The 24,369-nt window shown below is 48.5% G+C and overlaps 1 pseudogene; it reads left to right on the top strand.

Annotated features, from left to right (window-relative positions):
* The first annotated feature begins 20,920 nt into the window (after positions 1 to 20,920).
* On the top strand, positions 20,921 to 23,986 carry LOC136491191 (scarecrow-like protein 6; annotated as a pseudogene).
* Positions 23,987 to 24,369: the final 383 nt, after the last annotated feature.

Here is a 24,369-nt window from a genome sequence, read left to right as displayed (position 1 = left end):
ATAAGATCAGGCGAGATGACCCTGGTGATGTTGAGGGCGAACGTCCCAAGAAGAAAATCCCTGCCAAGGTTATGTGGTATGCTCCTATAATACCACGCTTGAAACGTCTTTTTAGAAACAGAGACCATGCAAAGTTGTTGCGATGGCACAAAGAAGACCGTAAGGTAGACAATATGTTGAGACACCCTGCTGATGGGTCCCAGTGGAGAGCAATTGATAGAGAATTCCCCGAGTTTGCAAGTGACGCAAGAAACTTAAGGTTTGCTTTAAGTACGGATGGTATGAATCCTTTCGGGGAGCAGAGCAGTAGTCACAGCACTTGGCCTGTTACTCTATGTATCTACAACCTTCCTCCCTGGTTATGCATGAAGCGTAAGTTTATTATGATGCCGGTGCTCATCCAAGGCCCAAAGCAACCTGGCAACGACATCGATGTGTACCTGAGGCCACTAGTTGAAGAACTTCTACTTTTGTGGAACAAGCCAGGTGTACGTGTGTGGGATGAGCACAAGCAGGAGCACTTTGACCTGCGAGCATTGTTGTTCGTAACAATCAATGATTGGCCAGCTCTAAGTAATCTTTCAGGACAATCAAACAAGGGATATAATGCATGCACGCACTGTTTCGGTGACATGAAAGGTATATTCTTGAAAAAGTGTCGCAAGGTCGTGTACCTTGGGCATCGACGATTTCTTCCTGCAAATCACCCTCGTAAGAAAGAAAGGCAAGCATTTTAAAGGTAAGGCAGACCACCAGACCAAGCCTCGCAACCGAACTGGTGAGGACGTCCTCGATATGGTCAATGATGTGAAAGTAATATTTAGAAAGGGACCTGGCAGCCAACCTGTTTCGAAGGACGCCAACGGTCACGCACCCATGTGGAAGAAGTCCATATTTTGGGAGCTACCCTATTGGCAAGTCCTAGAGGTCCGCAGCTCGATCGACGTGATGCACCTGACGAAGAATCTTTGTGTGAACCTGCTAGGCTTCATGGGCGTGTATGGGAAGCCTAAGGACACAATTGAAGCACGACAGGACCTGCGGTATTTGAAAGAACGAGACAACCTGCATCCAGAGAAGACAGATGATGGACGCCAGTACTTAAGTCCTGCCAGCTACACTCTTAGCAAAGAAGAGAAGGACAGCTTGTTTGAATGCCTAGATAGCATTAAGGTACCGTCTGGATTCTTCTCGAATATAAAGGGTATAATAAATGTGCCAGCGAAGAAATTTGGACACTTAAAGTCCCATGACTGCCACGTGCTCATGACTCAATTGCTTTCAGTTGCATTAAGAGGAATTCTACCGCCAAATGTACGTCTAGCCACCGTGAAGCTATGTGCATTCCTCAATGCAATTTCTCAGAAGGCAATCGATCCAACGGATCTAGCGAAACTACATAATGATGTGGTTCAATGTCTTGTCAGCTTTGAGTTGGTGTTCCCTCCTTCCTTCTTTGATATCATGACACACCTCCTAGTTCATCTTGTCAAGGAGATTACTATTCTCGGTCCTGTGTTCCTACACAACATGTTCCCCTTTGAGAGGTTTATGGGAGTCTTGAAAAAATATGTTCATAACCGTGCTCGGCCAGAAGGAAGCATCGTCAAGGGCTACGGAACAGAGGAGGTCATTGAGTTCTGTGTTGACTTCATTCCCGATATTAACCCGATTGGTGTTCCTGAATCGCGACACGAGGGGAGACTAAGTGGAAAGGGGACACTAGGGAAGAAAACATATATTGGTAAGGGTGATGATTATTTCAATAAAGCACACTACACAGTTCTACAGAACTCCTCCTTGGTAGATCCGTATATCGAGACACACAAGAACCTCCTCCGATCTGAGTTCTAAGGGAAGTCTGAAGCATGGATTACGCGTCAGCACATGGAAACTTTCAGTGACTGGTTGCGAAAAGAATGTCAGGGTGATGAGAGTATTGATGAGAAGTTGTATTTGTTGGCTAGGCAGCCATCGTGGCATATCCTCACATACAAAGGGTACGAGATAAATGAGAATACATTTTACACAGTAGCACAAGATAAAAGGAGCACCAACCAGAACAGTGGTGTCCGCATAGATGCCACCGACCCTAGTGGGAACAAGCAAACATATTATGGCCGCATAGAGGAGATATGGGAACTGGACTATGCATCTCATTTTAAGGTACCTTTGTTCAAGTGCCAGTGGGTAAAGACGACTGGAGGCGGCGTAGTAGTCGACAACCAGTATGGAATGACAACAGTGGACCTCAACAATATTGGGTACAAAGGCGAACCATTTGTCCTTGCGAAGGATGTGACTCGGGTGTTCTATGTCAAGGATATGTCTACAAAACCGAAGAGAGGGAAAAATGACAACCACCCAATCAATGATGAGCCAAAGCGCCACATAGTTCTTTCAGGAAAAAGAAACATCGTCGGAATCAAAGACAAGTCAGACATGTCAGAAGATTATGAAAAGGATGACCGAATTTCACCCTTCACAGTGAACAAAGACCCTAGCATCCAGCTAAACGATGAGGACACTCCATGGTTACGGCGCGATCATAACCAAGGGACATACGTCAAGAAGAAGTTCACTACTGTGCCCGCTTGATATATATATATTGATGTTCAATAGTGTGTATTAGAGATATTATGTAATAATTGTGAATTTATGTTTGAATGTGGGGATATGTCACGTTGAAACGATGTGAAAACAAATTTATGTTTGATGTTGGGATTATGTCGCGTTGAAATGATGTGAAAACAAATTTATGTTTGATGGTGGGATAATGTCACGTTCAAATGATGTGAAAACAAATTTCCAGTCGAAACACAAGAGTTTTTCTGAATTTAATTAAACATTATATTTTTGCATTATCGAAATAGTAATTTAAACACAATATTATGTTTTAAAACTTGTTAAAAAAAATTAAAACTTTAGGTCACAGAATTTTGCTGTGTACAATAAAGCAAAATAGAATCTATATTTTTTTTAAAACATTTTTATGCCTTGTATTTAATTTTCTGTGCATTTAACAAACATTTTATCAATTGTATTTAATAAAGCAAAATAAAATCCTAATGAATTGGCGGGCAGTGAAACTGCAGGTTTGTTGCCCGCCAAAACACCTTTAGTCCCGGCTGGTGGCGGCGCCCGGGACTAAAGGTATTTTCCTCTGCTCCCGCCCCGGCCCCTCAGGGACCTTTAGTCCCGGGCCCTCTGAACGCCCGGCACTAAAGGACCTTTAGTCCCGGCTGGTGGTTGAGCCCGGGACTAAAGGTTCTCCACCTATATAAGCGCCCGCCCGGCCCCTCTTCTTCCTCCTCCCCACTGCCCTAAGTCTACCGCCGCCGACGCCGACGCCGACGCCGCACCTCGCCCGCACGCCACCTCACCGACGCGGCCCACCTCGACGACACCGGCGCCCCTCCTCGACCTCGTGCCGGCCCCCGACCCCCACCGGCTCGGCCCACCGGTGCCCCGACGCCGGCCCCCGACCCCCACCGCTCGGCCATCGGCGCCCCGGCGCCCCTCCTCGACCTCGCGCCCACCGGCGCCCCTCCTCCACCTCGCGCCGGCCCCCGACCCCCACCGGCTCGGCCCACCGGCGCCCCGACCACCCCGCATTCCACGTACACCGTCTCGGCCGCACGCCACACCGACACGCCGCCCCGGATCGACGGCCCTACGCCGACCCTACGCCGCCGACCCTACGCCGCCCCCACTGCCACTACGCCGCCGACCCTACGCCGACCCTCGACGCCGGCCATCACCGCCCCGACGCCCACCGAAGCTCACCGCCAAGCACACGGTATATGACTTGCATTGTGTGTATGGTATATGACTTGTGTGTATGCAGTGTATGTTGTAACTGCGGAGTAACGCCGCCCCATTGTTGTATATGCGGAGCAACGCCGCCCCGTTGTTGTATATGCAGAGCAACGCCGCCCTGTTGTTGTATATACGGAGCAACGCCGCCCTGTTGTGTTGTATATGCGTAGCAACGTACACCGCGATTCGTCCTAGCGAGAACGACGATTCGCCCTAGCGAGAACGACGATTCGCCCTACCGAGAAGGGCGAATTCGCCCTAGCGAGAACGACGATTCGCCCTAGCGAGAAGGGCGAATTCGCCCTAGCGAGAACGACGAATTCGCCCTAGCGAGAACGACGATTCACCCTTCTCGCTAGGGCAAATCGTCGTTCTCGCTAGGGCGAATTCGTCGTTCTCGCTAGGGCGATTTTTCCTTCTCGCTAGGGCGAATTGTCGTTCTAGCTACGGCGAATCGTCGTTCTCGCTAGGGCGAATTGTCGTTCTCGCTAGGGCGAATTGTACATATATGACTTGTTTACATATATGAATTGTTTATATATATGACTTGTTTATATATGTGACTTAGATTTTGTTAAATTTGTTAGATATGGCTACCCCGGGTGACAACATGGATGAAGAAATGATGAATATTATTGCTGGAGGTGATGCGCAGGATGTTGATGACGGAAGTCAATATCTAGCTCTTGAAAATGAGCAAGAAAATGTTTTGCAAGAAAATACAGGCGAGGTATATATACTAAATATATATTATATGTGGAATATTGTATATATTTCTGTGTACAAAAGATATTTATTTATTACTTTTTTTATATGTAGCCCTCTGGATCGGTGACCACAACGGCGAAGAGCAAAAATGTTCGAGGACCGAAGAAACCACTAGAGGGCCGGTACATAATATCGGAATTCAAGATCGAGACAGGCGAACCACTTGGTCCACATAAAAGGAAATTCGTGGAACACTGTGGGTACCTTGTAAGGGATAGAATTCCGATCAGTATCCGTGAATGGAAGAAAAAGATCAACGAGCCTGATGTTAGTTTTGTCCCAGATGTTGACAAGAATTTGCTCTGGAATGATATCCTTGCCCATTTCACGTTGCAAGCGGATGATTATGATGATATCAACGATGATGAATTGAAGGAGCTAGTTCGATCATGGGCTATGAAGAAGATGGCCACACAATTCCAGACTTGGAAGAAATACCTATACAACACATACATCAAGAAGAACGAAACGCCGAATTGGGTTACTGCTAAGGGCCCGATCTCGAAACAGAGGGCCTATTGGAATGCTTTCGTACAGTACAAGACATCAGAAGAGGGTGAGGCACGGGTGAGAAGGAACCAAGAGAATGCCCGAAAAAAGGTATACCACCATGATATGGGATCAGGTGGCTACGATACTGCCATTTCGAAGTGGCAAAAAATGGAAGCGGACATTATTGCCAAGGGGATCGAACCAGAATCAGCCAAGTGGCCCCTACGCTCGAAGAATTGGTTTTTCGGTCATGGGGGAAGACTCGACCCACAGACCGGTCGAGCAGTGTATGGGCCAAAACTCAAAACAACAGCACGCCGATTGGCTTTTGCTATAGAAGCCAAAGAGATTGGTGCGTTCAAGCCCAATAGAGAGAAGGATGAGCTGACGTATGCCATCGGGACTGCTGAACACACTGGCCGAACTAGAGGCTTAGGACGCAACACTCCATGGGTTCATGGTTTTCCTGATGACAGGGAAACCTACCGAAGCCGCCAAAGAAGCAAGGAGGAGCAAGCAGCGCGGGTGGCAGTGTTGGAGGAAATGGTGCTTGAAGCAAAGGAGCGAGAAAAAGCAATGGAAGCAAGAATGCAGGAAGAAATCAGAAAGCAAGTGCAGATAGCAATGAGTGCTCAGAGGCAGGCATCAGAGCCAGGAATGAATGTTAATATTAGCCCCCCTGGTCAGTTGAAAAGCAGTTGCGCTTCCACTGAGCTGCCAAAGCAAGATGACACAGCGCTGCGCTTCCCCGTGGATGATGTCACTATTCCAATGACATCAATTGAGCTACATGTTCCAAGGGGGAATGCCACAATCAAGGTCGCTATCGGTGTTTTTACTCCTCCAGACCCTACCAAGACACCAAGAATCCATGGGGCACCAATACAACCTGGATGTGCTAGGGTTGCAGTGGACCAAGTGAGTAAAGGTTATGAGGATCTAGTTCTTGACATTCCTGGAGGTGATGGAGAGAAGACTCTAGGAGAAGCAGAGAAGGCATATATACTATGGCGCAAGCGCTACATCATTATCCCTAGGGTGTCTGCTCAACCGCCAGCAGACATTAGGTGCGGACAAAAGTTAACAAAACATTTTTTTGATAATTTTCTATGGGCATGACTAATAATAAGCATTTACTTATATCTCATTATTTTTTGTACTCACAAAGCAGGGCCTCCGCCAACCTAAGTCCAGTTGTTGCTTCTCCCAACCATCATAGTGCTCAGGGCAATGATGACGCCTTCGAAGGCACTGCTGCATCCCCACCATCTCCAACTCCTCCGCCGCCTCCAAGGAAGTCCACAACTCCTCCGCCGAGGTCACCAACGCCTCCGCCGCCTCCAAAGTCTGCACTGCCTCCAAGGCGGTCTCCAACGCCTCCCCCGCCTCCAAGGAAGCCAGCCCCTAAGAGGTCCGCCCCACAAACGAAGCCGTTGCCCCGCCCGTCGGCAAAGAAGCAGAAAGCAAGTACTCATCCAGTTCCCCAAAAACTATCTTATGAGAAAAGTGATAAGGAATTAAAGGATGCATTACAAAAAGATGTGCATGATTTCTTTGAAGGTGTAAAACAGGCACAACGAGCGAGGAACAACCCGGAGAAATCATACTTCTACCTACCTCCGGATCAGCTAAGAAAGAAGGTGGAACAAAAAAACGGGATTCTCTTAAGAGCGCCGCGAAACAACCGATATCGGACTATGACCGCTCTCTCACCAAGTCATATGAGGCGGCGCAAAAAAAGAAGACAGTAGGGAAAGGTGTTGCACAACTCGGACAACAATCGCAACAATCAATCCCCCCCTTGTCGTTCCTAACGAATATGGTTCAAACTTACTTAAACTTAATGGAGGAGGTAGGCGGCTATGAGTCGTTGCTTCAGTTTTATCACGACACTGGTTTGAACCTTGCCCAAGTGCTCACTGAAGGACCATCTGCTCTGGAAGTGGATCCTTACAAGAAGTTTGTAGCAGGCCAGAGTCTATACAACCCAGAGAAATTAGATGAACTGGGTACGCAAATGTACCTACTAAACGAGTGGTACATGTCGGCGTCTGCTGCAGGACAAATCTATATTTCTGTCAGAATTAGAAACCACCATTACTTCCGTGGCAATGACATTATCTATGTCGAGCTTCCAGAATTACACCAACTATGCCACCTGGACTCTCTCGACAAAAGTCTCGTTAGCTGCTATTGTCTGTAAGTGTGATTATTTTCTACTATATTCACAATTTCTTTATTATATATTCACAATATATATTCACTATTTTCATGTATGCAGATATGAGATGACAGAACTTAGAAAGAGAAAGGATAATGATGTTGGGTTCGTTGATCCATATGTCGTATTCAAACACCCTAACCCCCCGAAGGATTATAAGCCAGAACCTGAGAGAAATCTCATGAATTTCATAGTGAACCAACGCGACAAGAAGGAGATACTCTTCTCCTACAACTTCAAGTGAGTGTTATTATAAGTAATTAATGTCGATCATATATATGGGACATCAATATTTCCTTACTAGCTAGTTACCTCTCTCACACACACACACACACACACACACACACACACATATATATATATATATATATATATATATATATATATATATATATATATATATATATATATATATATATATGTGTGTGTGTGTGTTTATGCAGCAATCACTGGATATTGATGGTCATCGATATGGCCAATAGTAGATTGAAAATCTTAGACTCGTTGAGAAAATCACAAACGGAGTATCAAGACATGATAGATATTATACAAGGGTAATTAATTTAGTTTCTCTATAACAATATATATATATATAATGGCGCCGATCTCTCAACAATTATTAAAGGTTAAATTATTTTTTTATTTTATTGGGAGCAGGGTTTGGAAAAGGTTAATTGAGGAACAAAAAATGAAACATTGCAAAGAGCCACTGGATGTAATCGCACACAAAGTAAGTACTATAACTACACATTTATATTCAATTAACACCATATGATGATTTCAATTCACCCTAATTGATTTTTTTTCGTAAAAGTGGGTTCTAAGGCAGGAGCAGGATAACAACTACTGCGGATACTATGTTTGCGAGTTCATCATGGCGTACTCAAAGAGAACTCCTGAAGAGCGTCTCAAAGTACGTATATAAATACTTTTTCCTTCATATTATTTCAATCGTATATTTACAATTTTTTATTGCTCTCATTTGTATAAGTAATTACATGAGCAATACACATACATATATATATATATATATTAATACTTTTTCCTTTAACTTTTATTAAAGACTGAATGGTTGAGGAAAAGAGTCATACGACTTGACCAACTTAAAGCAATTCGAGAGACTATAGCAGGATTTCTCAATGACCAGGTTATCAACCCCAACGGCGAGTTCTACAATGACCCGAACGAAACGTGGAATCCAAATCTGGAGGAGTGAATTCCTAAGGACCTAAACAATTTATATATCAAACATTTGTAATATATATAGAGTATGGTGTACAAAGTAAGGACGCGTATATTCGTTTGTTATTTATGTACAAAGTTCGAACGAAAACTTACGCGTGCGAAGTACACATATATATTACTATTATATATTACTATTAGCAGCGTATTCGAAAATATATTTTAATATCAAAACTAACTAATCATTAAATGAAAAAAGAAACCAAAAATAGAAACCAGAAAAAGGAAAAAAAAAAAGAGGGACCTTTAGTCCCGGTTGGTAACACCAACCGGGACTAAAAGTCCTGCCGCGTGGCGTTAAACGCCAACCCTGGAGACCCCCCTTTAGTCCCGGTTGGTGTTTCCAACCGGGACTAAAGGTCCCCCTTTAGTCCCGGGCGCCAAGCCGGGACTAAAGGAGGGTACCTTTAGTCCCGGATTGGTGCTCCCGGTTGGGAAACCGGGACTAAAGGGGTTTCCCAACCGGGAGCAAAAACCCTTGCTGCACCAGTGGCTGGAGGTCGAGGGCGTCTCAGCCGGGCTGGCCACGGAGCTCGCCGAGGCGAGGAGGAACCTTCAGGCGGAGAGCGACGAGCTCAGTATCCTGAGCGCCGCCCTCGGAGTGGTCTGCGACGACCAAGAGGTGGTGCGGTCGAAGGGGACCAGTTCGCTCGTGGCCCGTGCCGTCGAGATCACGGCACGGGTTCACCAACTTGAAAGGAACGCCCTTCGCGTCGGGATCAACCAAGCCTTTGCAATTGCCCGCTCTCATTACGCAGACAGGATTGACTTGGAGACGATGAGCCTCGGCTTCACTCCTGGCTACGAAGCCCATGAGCTGGATGAGATAGAGACGGTGGTGGCTCCTCTCTCACAGGACCTGTCGATGAGTCTTGGCCATATCATCACAAGGTTAGCATGCCACGCAGCAGTTTATGTAAGTTCATTGGACCTCATATGGTATAATTAGCAAATTTATGGTGCTAAAAATGCCTTTTGAGAGAACCAGGACCTCACGCAGCATGGAATTAACCCACATAATCTATCCCTTTTGAACTATCGTCCTCACTTGCCGATGAGTCAAATATACTCAACTTTAACCAAATATACACAAGAAAATATTAATATTTATGATACATATTTAGTATCATTTGATAGATAGTTCAATCTATTTTCATAATAAACCTATTTGGAGATACGAATGTTGCGAATATTTTTTATAAACCGAGTTAAACTTAAGAAAGTTTGACAATCACAAAGCAACACTTAAAGGGACCGAGGGAGTATGTGTTATATATGTGCTTGCACGCTGCTAATTATTAACCAATCACCACATATTTCTTTGTTTAGTGCTTACTCTACGCTAATTCTTGATCATATACATGATCTAGCTAGATGGACATATAAATAGCTATATCACAGGGGAAAAGCACATATATGCATATATACATGTCTGATCTGTGTCATCCTGACCCAACAAAATTTCTAGCAGTCCAGCCAGAGTACTCTACCAACAACATAGCGAAATTAAAGTGGACCATACGCCAACAAAGATTATTGGCTGCCCATGCACAGAGCCACAGAGGGCAGCACAGGTCTGTGAGATCTTGTCGTCAAGAGTTAGCTAGGGCTGGGAAAATCATGTACATAGGTCGCTTTCAAATACGAAAAGGGATGAGTAGGAGGAAGAGCAGCTAGCTTGGTCAGGAAATGATCTGATCCCGTGCGCGCATTAGTTGTGAGAAGGTGTATGTGTTCTAGGCCCGGCATAATCCAGATGAAACCCCGTGTCCTCCCGTCGAGAAAGCCTCTGTGAAACTGTAACCGCAGGCGTAGGCGCAGCTCGAACTGCACCAGCAGATGCTGCTGCCATTTTGATCCCCTCCTTCACCTTCGCATCCGCCTGCTGCTGAGCCATCATGCGTCTAGCCTCCATCTGCCTTGACAGCCAACCGTCAGCTTTCGAGCTTGTTGCTGCCACATCCTACAAGAAGGGAAACGAAACGGATTAAAATATGCAACCGAGATGATACTTGCTGAAAAAATCACTATGAATCTATGATCGAGTGATGAACTGACAAAGCCACGCATAATCCTCAGCGATGATGCCAACCTTGCCTGGTAGACGATGCGACTTGCTGGAGCTGCGGGCCTTGCCATGGACAGGAAGACCTCGCGCCTCACATGAGCTAGCAAGGAGGACGACCATGGAGAGGAGGAGAACGGGGAGAACGGCAGTGCTGTGCTTCTTCATTAGCTGCCCTTTGGGGGCAAGAAGAGGAGAGCTTATTAGGCCGCTGCTAAGCATGGCAAGAAGACAAGCTAAAGCACTAGTAGAATGAGAAGGAAGCAGCAGAAGTGGATATGAAGGGAGACATGAGGGAGCCAGGCGATCATCTTGATGGCCGTGCGAGGAACTAGCCGAGGAATGCGCGCGCGTGTGAGGTGGTGGTGGAGGCTACAGTAGCTCGGTGAACGCGAAGAAGGCGCATGGGTGAAGCCCGATGGTTCTTAAAAGCTGTTACTTGTTTTTCCCAAGTTCTATGACACACAGCTAGTAGCTAGCGACGTTTGTCTTGGTTGTGAGAACGCCGAGAAGAAACGTACCTTACTTGTGCCCTCACTGGCCCCACAATGTGCAGTGTTATGATTAACTACTCTTTGCTTAAATCTGGATTAGTGCCCTAAAAGCTAAGGATAGGTTTGCTCCAGCGTCCAGGCGGTCCAGCCCTATTAGTTAACGTTGTCCTGGAAAAGTTGATCACTTTCTACTTGCAAACGAAGGGGAAATATGTTACATGAGAATTCACTCTTACCTTTCTCCTTGAACGAAAACGGAATTCTAGCTAGTCTTCTCAATTCTCAGAGCACGTATCGTCATTCTTCACAACTTAACAATCACTTTTCGGTGCAGAGAAAGAAATTAAGGACAGTCTGAGACAAGGTTTTAAATCTCCAGCCAGAAGTTACTGCTATAGCCCACTATAGCAGTTTGATACAAGTCAAAGTCTGTGTATAATTTAGCGGCTAGAGCCTGCCGTTATAGTCTCATTAGCTCCGCTATTAGCTATTTCATGTTGGAAATAATGGCAATTTAGTGACGCATAAATTGATCCAATCCCGACAATAAAGAAAAGAACAACAGCATACATTATAGGTGTGCGATTTAACACTAACACTATGATCCGAGCCAAACTCAACTCCCTAATGCTAGTAACAAAAGAACGCTAGGACGAACATCAGAGAAAGTGTAGATATTCTTACAGTGGGGTTATCGGCGCTAGAGATAGTGCAAGAGTAGACGAAGCAGACCGTCAATGGAGATCAGCAAACACCGGTGTAGAGGGAAGAAGACGTCCACTCGTCTAGCAAGCAGTCGCAACGGCACATTCCAAAAACTTGATACGCTCCCTACCCTGTGCAGGGACATGAGGAAACGTAGGCTTTGAAAACCTGCTCTCCCTGCGCCGATGACACGTTGGCGACGAGATGGGGCGAAGACGGCGGCGGTGCGGCTTAATGGTAAAAGGAGGAGATGAATTGTCTGTATTGAGGACGATGTCTCGTCGCAATATATACATGCGTCACAGCTATGAAAAGTAATTAGCCGCGCAGTCACATCACTAAGATGATTGACCTCCCTTGTTAGTCGACTAGAGCATGAAGAAGATTGCCTGTGGCCCTACTGGTCACACCATTAGACTGACTCCAACAGAGTAGGCATAGCGTGACCCAAACCCAAAATGCGTTGTACACAGTGTTTTAGCGGGACAAAAACAGTCTCCAACAGAGTAGGCAAACACGTGACCCATTTTGGGTGGGAGGCGACGCCGAATACAAATAAGGGTCTTCTCTTTGTCTTTCTGCGTCTCCACGTAGGGTCCACCACCCTGAGATCCGCGCAGGAGCCCGGTCCGGCGAGAGCAACGCCTCGGGGTCGCCGCACCAGAGCCGGCTCAACGCGGCGGCCGCGTGGGTTGCTGACCTCCTCGCGCTCACGCTTGCGGACGCGGGGCCCGCGCTCGCCGGCGCCGACGAGGGCGACGCGTCCGCTACTGCGGTCGCTGCACACCTTGACGCCGGCATCACGCTCCTCGACGCCTGCAACGCCATCGCCATGTGCCTCGACCGCCTCCGTAGGGGCCGCCTCTTCGCGCGCCTCGCGCTCCACCTCCTCTCCTCCTCCTCCTCCTCGTCCGGGTTCGCACGGGCTCGCGCACGCCGTTCCCAGCGGCGTCCCCATCCCGTCTGTCGCCGCTCCCTTCACTCCCGTTCGAGCAGCCCCGCGGGCGGCTGTCGGCCGCCGGTGAGGTGGGCGCCTTCGACGAGGGCGTCCACAGGTTTGCGTCGGCGCTGGACGCCGGGACCGACGATGAGGCGGCGGTGCGCGCCGCGGCGCAGGAGGTGGAGAGGCGCACGGAGGAGCACGCGGCGCAACGAGGCGGGACCGTGGCGGGGAGTCGCCGGCGTGGCAAGGCGGGTCCGCGGCGCTCGGCGGGGCTTGGTGGGCGGCGTTCTGGTTTCTCTTTTGCGTCCTCTGTTGGAAAAGGGAAGTTTTGGGTGCCTAGCCATTCTGCCGTGCGCGACCCAATCTATCAAATGTGTCTCGCATTTAGGTTGGAGCTGTTGGAGACAGTCTTAGCTCCGCCAAGGGCTAAGAGCATTTGTACATTTGGAAGCTGCGCTGCTGAACACCACGCGCGCGTGATCTCTTTAGATTACTATCGCATATATAATTTTTTTGGAATTTTTCGCACTGCATTGTCTGTGAGACTGACTATCTCCAAAGTACTACTCCCAATTACGTTTACGTGCATCACATTACAGGATTTACAGCAAGCATGTCATTTTCTAACAAAAACATTTGAGCAAGCATGTGCATCCGAGTCATTACAGGTCAGGTGGTGCGCCATCGACCACCGTATTCAGTTACGAGCTCCTCAGTCGGTCAGTCCTCACCACACAGCCATGCCATGCATCTGCGGCGAGGCGAGACACGGAGACCCTTTTCTTGGGCCCGCTCCACGGGAAAGCCCGGGGATTTGCGCAGGCTGCCATGGGAAGAGGGCGTGCGTGGTGGGCTTTGGGCGTGCAGATGTCGGGGAAAGGTGCCACACAAGAGCTTTATTAACTAAGAAGAGACAGAATTACATTAAAATTAGATAAGGCTTTCAACGCACGCAGGCGCTTGCCTTAAACATCATACTAGCTAGCTTTGGAGGTTTTAGAATTAAAATTCTCTCCTGTATGCTACATTTGGGTTCTCTGTTATGCCTTTTAGCCTCAATTTTTTTTTTCTAAAAAATGAAAAGCATTTAAATTCATAGTTCGGAAAGTAGTATTTTGTCATGTAAAATTTCTCAGCATACATGTTCAAGTGAACCCAAAATTCTTTAACGAAATGCATACTCAAAACTAGGTTTTATGTAAAAATTAAAGTTAAACCAACTCAAAACAAGCTCAGAATTCACAAGGATGCTAAATACAATGGATGCGAGTATAAAATATTGAGCTTTTGTTTAACGTTTTCAAATTTGATTTCATTTGAGGACGTGTGTGTTGAGAAATTACATGACAAAATACTACTTTTCAAACCATGAAATTATATAATTTTTTCTATATTTTGCAGAAACATTTGGATCTAAACAATGTAACGAAAACTCAAATATAGCATTTTGACAAGAATTTTAATTTTATAACTACAAAAGTTATGATGCCAAATACAAGCAAAACGGGTCATCATCTATTTAGAAAATCATAAGATTTTTAGATTATTCTAGGTATGTTTCCTTGTAAAAGTTGACGTCATTCATTTGCCGCAAGTGTTATCATAAACATTAAACGATAAACACTCAGTCACTTGTCGTTTAGCCATTGTTTGGCCTAAATAAATACTTAAAACCGAACAAACTATCATCTAAATGGGAAGACGCCTCCGTAAGGAGGTCTGCTGTCTTTGTGGTAGAGACATAAAGGATAGTGGAGACCGTGGGAGAAAGAGGGATAAGAATAAAGTTAAGGTGTACTCTAGTATACCAATGATATGCTTGGCATGACTCTGGCTCTGGCTCCAGTAGAGGAGCCGGAGGAGTCACACCAAATATCCCAGTAGGAGGAATATTTTTTGGAAGACATTTTTTTTACAGAAGAGAAGGTGGAATTTGTGGTTCTTTCTTCCAGCTCCGGCTCTTCACTTAGAAGAGGAGCCTTGCCAAATAACTCCTTAAATATTTGAATAGAAAAATGAGTTCGACCAAATAATTACCTACTGATTTTTTTTAACTGACTAATTTCTACACAACCGAAGTGCATCTATGCCGTTTCTCCGAGTGCAAGTGCTCCGACGTAACGTATCGGGCTGGGCACTGGTGTCTGGTGGGTGTGCACTAATTTAATCCGGGTAAGACGTGTCTTTTACCACTGTACTTCGGTCCATGCTGATGCGCACCCAGTGTCATAGGAGCAACGAGACCTAATTACGGCACTGTACATTCTGTCTGTAAAAGCAGGACCGCGGGTCGTGTCGCGTCAAGTCATACTACGTACTACTACATCGTGAATGGTTCTCCTGGAGCTAAGGTGACCACCACTACTCTCGATCTCGACACACTTGCATCGTGCGGATGGACCTTTGCTGGTTTTGTATGATAGTACAAGAGCTTGCAAACATATAGGAGTACACCAGCAGCAATCGAGACCAGACGGATTTACAGGTTTTCGAGCTAGGGCGTCCCTGTCTCGAGGTTTCGTATGTCACATGTGGCCAGCTCCAACGGGCTGCGGCTATCGTCAGATGAATTTCTACACGTTTGCAAAGCATCGCTGTGCTTGCTTAATCTGGAAGCCTGAGCGAACTAAACAATGTTGCAACGGGCGAGCCTAAGCGGCTAAGCCTATCACAATGACAATGTCACCAGGCATCGAGATCAGAGGAGCCATGGGCCGCGGCCCATCACCCATGTTTTTATAGCCCGGCACAGGCATGTTAACTTATTATATAATACGGCCAGTGAAGATAAGGGCAGCTTCTTTCCTTTGTGTTTTTATTTACATGTCAAAAGTTAGTTCTAGATTTTATAAAAATAAAGTTAGTTCCAGGTCTGTTCATACTTCAAAGGATAGGTAAGTGGTTTGCTGAACATGCTCGGATGGTCAAAATGCAGTCATCTGTTCTCTATCCATATGTCTATTCACGATCTAGGTAGCCAAAATCGTGCTACCATATATTGTACAAAAATGGTGAATGCAACTTCCAAACAGCTAGTGAGGCGGGGGGTATGTTTCTTTTCCGTTACACCTCAAACGTTAGTTTCAGATCTGATAAGCTCGTGCTTTGCTGGACACGTTCGGACGATCAGGGTGTCGAAGTCTTCTACGAGTATTCCTTATCCTACTGTCTATATATTCACAATCTATTTAAACAAAAGTATGCGACTATATGGTGTGAAAATGATGAGCAAAACAAGGGCAATATATGAGAATGAGGGTTTGATTTTTTTTCCTGCTTATGTGATATGTCTCAAAAGTTAGTTTCAGGTATGTTCAGAGAATAATCTTGACCTTTGCTAAACATGTTAGGATCGTCACGACGAAGTCCTTTGTTCTCTATGCCTTTGTCTATTCATGATACATATAACCAGAAGTATTGTAATGTATGAAGCAAAAAAATGTATGGTTGGCTCCGCAGCCTCGCCGCGCACGCAGAGAGGAATTAAAGGAGCATAGAGAGCCAGTTTCCCGTTCCTGGGCGGAGGTGTTGCAGGCGGGCGACGCGAGGAGGCCGCGAGGCCATGTCGCCAACGAGCCAAGTCAATGGCATCTACGGAGGCGCGTGGAGGCAGGGAAGGTCATGGGCTAGCTCCTCGCCGCCGGCGAGGCCTACACCAACCGAATCGACGAAGGCCCCGTGCACGTCCTGTGTACACGAAAAGGACTAGGGAGAGGACAGAGGAAGGGGATGACACGTTGGGCCCGCTTGTAAGTGAGATAGAGTAAGATGGATATTTTGGTCCATACGAAAATACATAATTGTTTGTACACCTGCACATGGGCCCAAAGACGACGCATACGTATATAATGACATATTTCAGCTTTCGCAAGAATTATAATGCCACTGGTATAGTTTCCATGAATAGTAATGGTGTGTTTAAAACGGTAAAGTTATAATGGCACAGATCCAATTAACCCAACTTCCAAACAACCAGTGAAGGCGAGGTGTTAGAAATTATATGGTCTAGTTCCTCTATGCTCATATGCAGAAATTCTAATAAATCTCAAAGGTCCAATACACGTGGTCCCTAATGGTTTAATGTTTAAGCCCGTGCGCAGAGGTGGGAGATGCAACATCAATTAGTACCATATTGCTAGTTGATGTTGACATAGGGGTTCTCCTCCCTATATATATATTTACCAATCGTCCTCGGAAAAGAAATCAAAAGCTACTTTCGGGAGTTCCTAGTATGGAAAATTCAGCATGTTCGTTTGTTGGTTTTAGTCAGGGCTTATCAGCAATGATACAGTATTTTTCTCTCACAACAAACCAGCAGCAGTCGGACTTATCAGCCTAGAAACCAACCAGCGAACAGGCTGATTCTAAGATAGTCAATTAGTATTTTCCTATTGTCTCTGTTGTCTATCTCAGAGTTTGTGCACCGGAGTTCAAGAGAACACCGTCGTCATTTTGATCCTGTACCGGGAGAGGACGAATAAGGTTTTTCGAAAATGTTCTTTTCGCGCATTTGCTCCCAACTTCCACGATGGCTTCCGAAGGTTACGTCAGGACGTCATCTCCACAACCAGAAGGCTCGTCGCATCTTCATCGGGAACGTTCCTCCACCACTCGTCAATGACTTCGTACCACCATCAACAACTTCAATCATGGTACTATGTAGTACAAAAATAGCCACTAAAACCTCCCATCGTAGATGAGGACAAGAGTTTTTTATTTAAATCTGAAAAGTTGTACCACCACAACTTCAATCATGATACTATGTAGTACAAAAATAACCACTGAAACCTCCAATCATAGGTGAGGGTTTTCTGTTTAAATCTGAAAAGCTAGCACGTTCGGATGGTCAGGGTTGCCTATTCGACACTCATGATATGCACTGGCACGTTCGGATGGTTAGGTTTGTCTATTCGTTACTCATGATATGCACTAGCATGTTCGGATGGTCAGGGTTACCTATTCATAAGTATAGCAATTCAAACCACTGTACTCATGGTGCCTATTCACAAAGTAGTAACTAGAACCATGATACTCATAATATGCACTGGCACGTTTGGATGGTCAGGGCCGTGTATTCACAAGTAATAACTAGAATCATGTTATTCATGATATGCACTAGCATGTTTGAATGGTCAAGGTTGCATATTCACAAGTATATGGCCACGTTCGCTTCGCTGAAAAATAAGCCGAAACACTGTTCCGGCTAATTTGTTGTGAAAGAAAAACAAATTTTTAGTAAAAAAAACAAACTAAAAAGTACGGATTATAAGACAAACAAACAGAACTATAGTAACTAGAACCAATGTACTCATGACGTCTGCTCACAAGTAGCAACCATAACTACAGTACTCATGATATGAACCAGCACGTCTAGGTGGTTAAGGTTGTCTATTCACAGGTAGTAACTGGAATCATGTTACTAGATTGCCTATTCACGAATAGACTGCACAACCAAATGTAACAACTAACCGTCAAAAGTTTTGCAGGACCAATGAACACGCACGAGGTCCACGATTTAAGTTCGCGGGAAATCAAACCAGATAAGATAAAGAGAAAATTCCTTCGTTGCCATTGAAACTTATAATAATTCCTTCGTTGCCACAAAAAAATGTCTTCCCTTCAATACCATCCGTTTAGATTTATTCTTCCCTTCGTTGCCACTGCCGTCAATTTTGTTGTAACGACGCTGCATCTGGCAACGGGAGCTGACGGCTCCTGACGCTGTCGCTTGACCGCGCCTCGTGCTTCGGGTTCCGCTCCAAGGGCACGTACCGAGTGCGCCGTGTGTGTGGGCGAAGGGCCGATCCATCCCGGCGTCTGGTCCAGCGCCCGGTGGCTCAAGCGGCACCGGGCGACGCATGAGGTACGACGCATTGGCGGCTCAGCGCCTGTGGTGGCCTGGCGCGCGCGTCGTCGCCGTGCCTCTCTGTGCGTTCATCTGCTTGCACGCTATCCAGTGCGGCAGCGGCGCACTACCATGCGCGTGTCCACATATAGTACTCGGGCGTCAGGACGCCATGCCCTGCGAGGAACCGCTTCGTGTCCACGACTCCGCAGAGTAGTTGTCCCATGCCCACGCACTCCATCGCCTGCTGTGCCGCCGCGTTCATCTCTTGTTCATACCCATTGGCCGCGGCAACTGATCTGTGTGTCTGGGCGTCTGGCTGATTCGGCAGTGGTGGATCTGCCCTGCTCTTTGCCGCAGTTGTCATGCCGTTGGCGAACACGTTGGTGTGCAGCGTGTATGGCTAGCCGCTCATGTTGCCCAGGATAACTCAAGGTCAACCTCGTCGTGGACATCCCGTGGCCCCTCCAAAATAAACTGCAGCATCATTAGAAACCCGTCATTAGGATCTAGAGGTGATACTCCATCGTGCATGCTTCACTGAAAGGTGCGACCAATCAAGGAAGCTATAACGCCGTTAGCTTAAAATGGATGGAATGGCAATAAAGAGAAGAAAAAATCTATATGAATGGCAATGAAGGGAAGACATAATTTTGAATGACAACGAAGGGATTGTTATAATTTTTAATGGCAATAAAGGAATTTTCTCTAAGATAAATCCATCCCCCATCCCAGGCGGGAGCGGAAACGTAGGGAAGCAAAGCAAAGCAAGCGCGCGCAAAGAAAACGCCAGGTTAAAAACAAAACAAAAGGCAAGGAACCTGTTTGCTTATTATTGATTTCAGCCTGGACTTATCTCTCAGTCGACAGTGTTTTCATATTGCGACAAACCAGTACCGGACTTATGAGACTGTCTCCAATGGGCAGACCCAAACGCAAAATCGGTGTCGCACAGTACGGAACACCCATCCAAAGAACCCATTTTGGGTCCGACGTCGGCAAGAACGCAAAAAAAGCGCCGTCGAGGAGAGACGGCGCAAAAATCTTACGCCCGTGGTGGTGGGCGCCGCCGCGCCAGGGGAGGTGGCGCTCGCCCAGGGCCGCCGCCAGGGGGCGCGCTCGCCCTAGCGCCGCCGGCCGAGGAAGGGGTTCCCGCGCCTGTGTCAGGGGATGGCACCGCGGAGGCCCGATCGCGGCTGCGGACACCGCCGAGGCCTGGCCGCTCCGGAGCGCCGGCGGGCGAGCACCGCGGGGGGCGGTGGAGAGAGAGAGAGAGACGGCTGGAGGAGGAGAGGGGCGAGGAGGGGGCTAGCCGCCGCCGAGGCCCAGCCAGGCGCGCCGCCACGCTGGATGGGGACGCCGAGGCGGCAGGAGAGAGCGAGGCGCTGCATGTCGTTGACCACGGCGGCCCAGTCGGCGGGGGAGGCTCGGTCGCGGGGCGTGCTTCCCCCGGCGTTGAGGACGCTGCCGGCCCCGAGGTCCGTGAGGGTGCGCTCGATCTGGGCCATCTGCGCCGCCTTCTCACGCAGCGTCATGGGGCCCAGCAGGTCCCGCGCCCGCACCTCCACCGGCGCCGCCTCGCCTCGCGCTTCCGACGCCATCGTGCGGGTGAGCAAAAGGGAGCGGAGGCGGAGGAGATTGGGAGGGAGGGGATTGGATTTTGGACACACGATGACCACGAGAAGGGAGCTGCGGAAACCACGCTTGGGTTCGCTGTTGGAGATTAGGTACCGTTTAGATAGCAATTTTTTTGGCGAAATGCTACTGTAGCACTTTCGTTGTTATTTGGCAATTAGTGTCCAATCATAGTCTAATTAGGCTTAAAAGATTCGTCTCGTGAATCTCGTCTAAACTGTGTAATTAGTTTTATTTTTTATTTATATTTAATATTTCATGCATGCGTCCAAAGATTCAATGTGACAGGAAATCTTGAAAATTTTGATATTTTGGAGTGGAACTAAACATAGCCTTAGATATTTTGAGTGGGAGACTATGTTACTGTTTATGACTTAATTTTTAGAATGGGTATTGTTTTTGGGTTTGAGCGGTTGGAGATAGTCAAGTGAGGCCTTGTTTAGATCACCTTCAAATTTTAAGTTTTTTCACTCTCTCTTCGTCACATCAATTTTTGGACGCACGAATGGAGTATTAAATGCAGGTAAAAGAAATAACTAATTACATAATTTGGTTGTAAATCACGAGACGAATTTTTGAGCCTAGTTAGTCCATGATCAGACAAAGTTTGTCAAATACAAACAAAACATGCTACCGTGTCCAAAAATTTACAATCAAATAAGGCCTGAACAGGCCGAAGGACGTGAGGGGAGAGGATGGATGGGGAAAGAAAGAAAGACAGAGAGGAGGGCGCACACTTTTTAAACTTTTTTATGTTGCACGCATCCAGGGACCATGGCAGTGGTAGAGAGAGAAAGGGAAGGCGAGTGGAGGCCAACTCCAAGAGGCCACCACCCGACGAAACAAGCGAGGCAGAGCGCAGACCAGAGCAGGGCTGCCGCCGCAGCCGCTGAGACATCTCTCTGGGCTCGAGAAGAGAGGGTAGAGTGAGTGCCATCGTTCCCCATCCCCATCCCAGCGAACGGCCGCTGCCCGCCCGCTCCTTCTTCAGTTCTTCTCTCATCCACGGGCCACGCGCGCCTCCTCCTCGGCTAACTGCTGCGCGCTGCTCCATACTCCGTCCTCTTGCCCACGGGATCAGCAACCGTGGGGGGACCGGCCACGAGCACTTCACGCCAGGGGCGACCGCGCCGGCGGCCGGAGCGCATAGGACTGCCTCGAGCACGCCGGCGGCAACAGGCAGGTGCAGGCACACCGCTCCTCGCTGTTCCACCCCACGCGCACAAGCAAGCGCCGCATCGACACCACCACCACCGGTTGCCTGGCGCCCCCAGATCTCGCCGGCAGGGGTCGCGCGCCCTAGCATGCGCGAGTAGGTACATGAGGGCGGCGCCATTCAGTGCCGACGGGAGCGGGGCGGGGACCATAGAGGCGCTGCTTTGGCCGGACGGGAAGGGCGGCGGCGGACGGGACCTGCTGGTGGAGCCGACGTCGGTGCTCGACTGCAGACGGAGCCCGAGCCCGCCGTACTCGACATCGACGCTGTCTTCGTCCCTGGGCGGCGCCGCGAGGGACTCCTCTTCCGGCGTGGCAGCGGATTCGGAGAACAGCGCCGCCGCCGCCGAAGCCACCAAATGGGCGGCGCCAGGCGAGCACGGCGGCGGCGGCGGCGGTGGAGGCGGGAGGAAGGAGGAGTGGTCCGGTGGTGAGCTGCCGCCCATACCGGGGACCCTGGACGTCGGGTTCGTCGGGGAGGAGGGCTGGGACGCCATGCTCAGCGACGCCGCGGCGGTGGCCGACCAGGACCAGACATTCCTCAACTGGATCATGACCGCGCCGGGCGACATGGAGCCGCCGGCGCCGGCGCTCCTCGGCAATGCCGCCGGCTTTGGGTTCCCGACCTCGGACCCGCTCGGGTTCTCCCTGCAGCATCACCCAAGCGGCGGCGGCGGCGGCGGCGCCTCGGCCGGGGCGCTGGCCTCCGACTTGTCGTCCCCCGGCGCGAGGTCGCTCACCAGCGGCAGCGGCAGCAAGGCCACTTCCACTTTCGGCCTCCTACCATCCGAGGCGGTGCTTCAGCCGCCGCCGCCGGCCACGACCATGGCTTTCCACGACGGTGGCGACATAAAGCCCCTTCTTCTAGGAGTCCCGTCGGCAAGTCTACTCAATCAACAACAGACGCTGCGCGCGGCCTCCTTCATGCCGCTCCCCACCTTTCCCGACCATCAGCACCAGCCACATCTCCCGCCCCCGCCGAAGCGCCACCACTCTATGCCCGACAACCTGTTCCTCCTCCAAAACCAGCTCCACCCGCCGCCGCCGCAGGGTCTACCATTCCCACCACTGCATACCACCGGGCCCTTCCAGCTCCAGCCATCGCTGCAACCGCCGCGGGGAGCGATGAAAACAATCCCGGCGCCGCAGCAACATCAACAGCTTCTGGACGAGCTTGCTGCCGCGGCAAAGGCGGCTGAGGTCGGCAACTCCATCGGCGCGCGAGAGATATTGGCGCGGCTCAATCAGCAGCTTCCCCCTAATCGGGAAGCCTTTCCTCCGCTCCGCTTCCTACCTCAAAGAGGCCCTCCTCCTCGCGCTCACCGACGGCCACCAAGGCTCCACTCGCCTAACCTCCCCGCTCGACGTCGCCCTCAAGCTCGGTGCATACAAGTCCTTCTCCGACCTCTCGCCTGTGCTCCAGTTCGCCAATTTCACGGCCACTCAGGCGCTTCTCGACGAGATCGCCTCAACAACTTCATCTTGTATCCGCATCATTGATTTCGACCTTGGTGTTGGTGGCCAGTGGGCTTCCTTCTTGCAGGAGTTTGCACACCGCCGTGGAACTGGGAACAGCCCCCTGCCAATGTTGAAGCTCACAGCCTTCGTCTCAAGTGCTTCCCACCACCCACTTGAGCTGCATCTTACTCGGGAGAACCTCTCACAATTTGCTGTGGACCTTGGCATTCCATTTGAGTTCACTGCCATCAATCTCGATGCATTTGATCCAGCGGAACTCATTCCTCCTACTGCCGATGAGGTTGTCGCTGTTTGCCTCCCTGTTGGTTGCTCTGCACGCACGCCACCACTTCCGATGCTGCTTCAGTTGGTGAAACAGCTTGCTCCTAAGATTGCCGTGGCTATTGACCATGGTAGTGACCGGGGTGACCTCCCATTTTCACAGCACTTCATGAATTGCTTCCAGTCTTGTATGTTCCTTCTCGACTCACTTGACGCTGCTGGTACTAATGCGGATGCTGCCAGTAAGATTGAGAGGTTTCTGATCCAACCGAGAGTAGAGGATGCAGTACTTGGCCGGCGTAAAGCTGAAAAGGCAATGGCTTGGCGGGCAGTGTTTACATCGGCCGGGTTTGCTCCAGTGCCGCTCAGCAACCTTGCAGAAGCACAAGCTGACTGCCTCTTGAAGCGGGTGCAGGTCCGAGGATTCCACGTGGAGAAGTGTGGAATGGGTCTAGCACTCTACTGGCAGCACGGCGAGCTCGTGTCTGTCTCGGCATGGCGGTGCTGATCTTACCTTCCTCATCCATCAACCATCGTCACACCTACACCATTTGCAGGCATGTTTTAACTCTGGTAATATGCATTTTGTCTTGCAATTATAAACATTACAGAGGAACTATTGTCTTGGTTGTTCCACACCTCTGATTGCTTTACTTATGTTGTTGGAGTATTAGCTAGGCCTAATGAATTTTAGCAATCTTCGTGTGGGTGTCTCTACAATGTAACATGTTGGTCTTGGGTCTCACAACGCTGTTCTTGCTCTCTTGGTTAGCCAGAGGATAATTTGGCATATTTGTGGCAATGATGTTGGTCATTTTACTATGTAAATCAGATGAAAACTGACATATGAACTGAATGGTTGGGCACATTAACTTTCTTTGCCCGATAATCCAAGATTGATGTATAGATTTCTAAAGCGTGGATCACGGATCATGCTGTTGTTGCATTACAAACTACATCTTGCGAGTGGTGTTGTGATATTAAAGAGTGGTAGAATTAATGCTCTGAAAATTCGATTGAGGCATCTGGTGATCAGATGGTGCCTTTAGTTTAAATTGCTGCTACCAGAAGTATAGTTATTTTTTATGTACTGTACCAGCCATTATCAGAATTGAAGCTGATTTGCGTGTGCTAGAGGAAACACTTTTGGCTTTGGAACATTCTCCATTCTTAGCACTTAATAAT

This window comes from Miscanthus floridulus, chromosome 11 (assembly GCF_019320115.1).
Source record: "Miscanthus floridulus cultivar M001 chromosome 11, ASM1932011v1, whole genome shotgun sequence".
Classification (NCBI taxonomy): domain Eukaryota; kingdom Viridiplantae; phylum Streptophyta; class Magnoliopsida; order Poales; family Poaceae; genus Miscanthus; species Miscanthus floridulus.
This window is presented reverse-complemented; position numbering and strand designations above follow the sequence as displayed.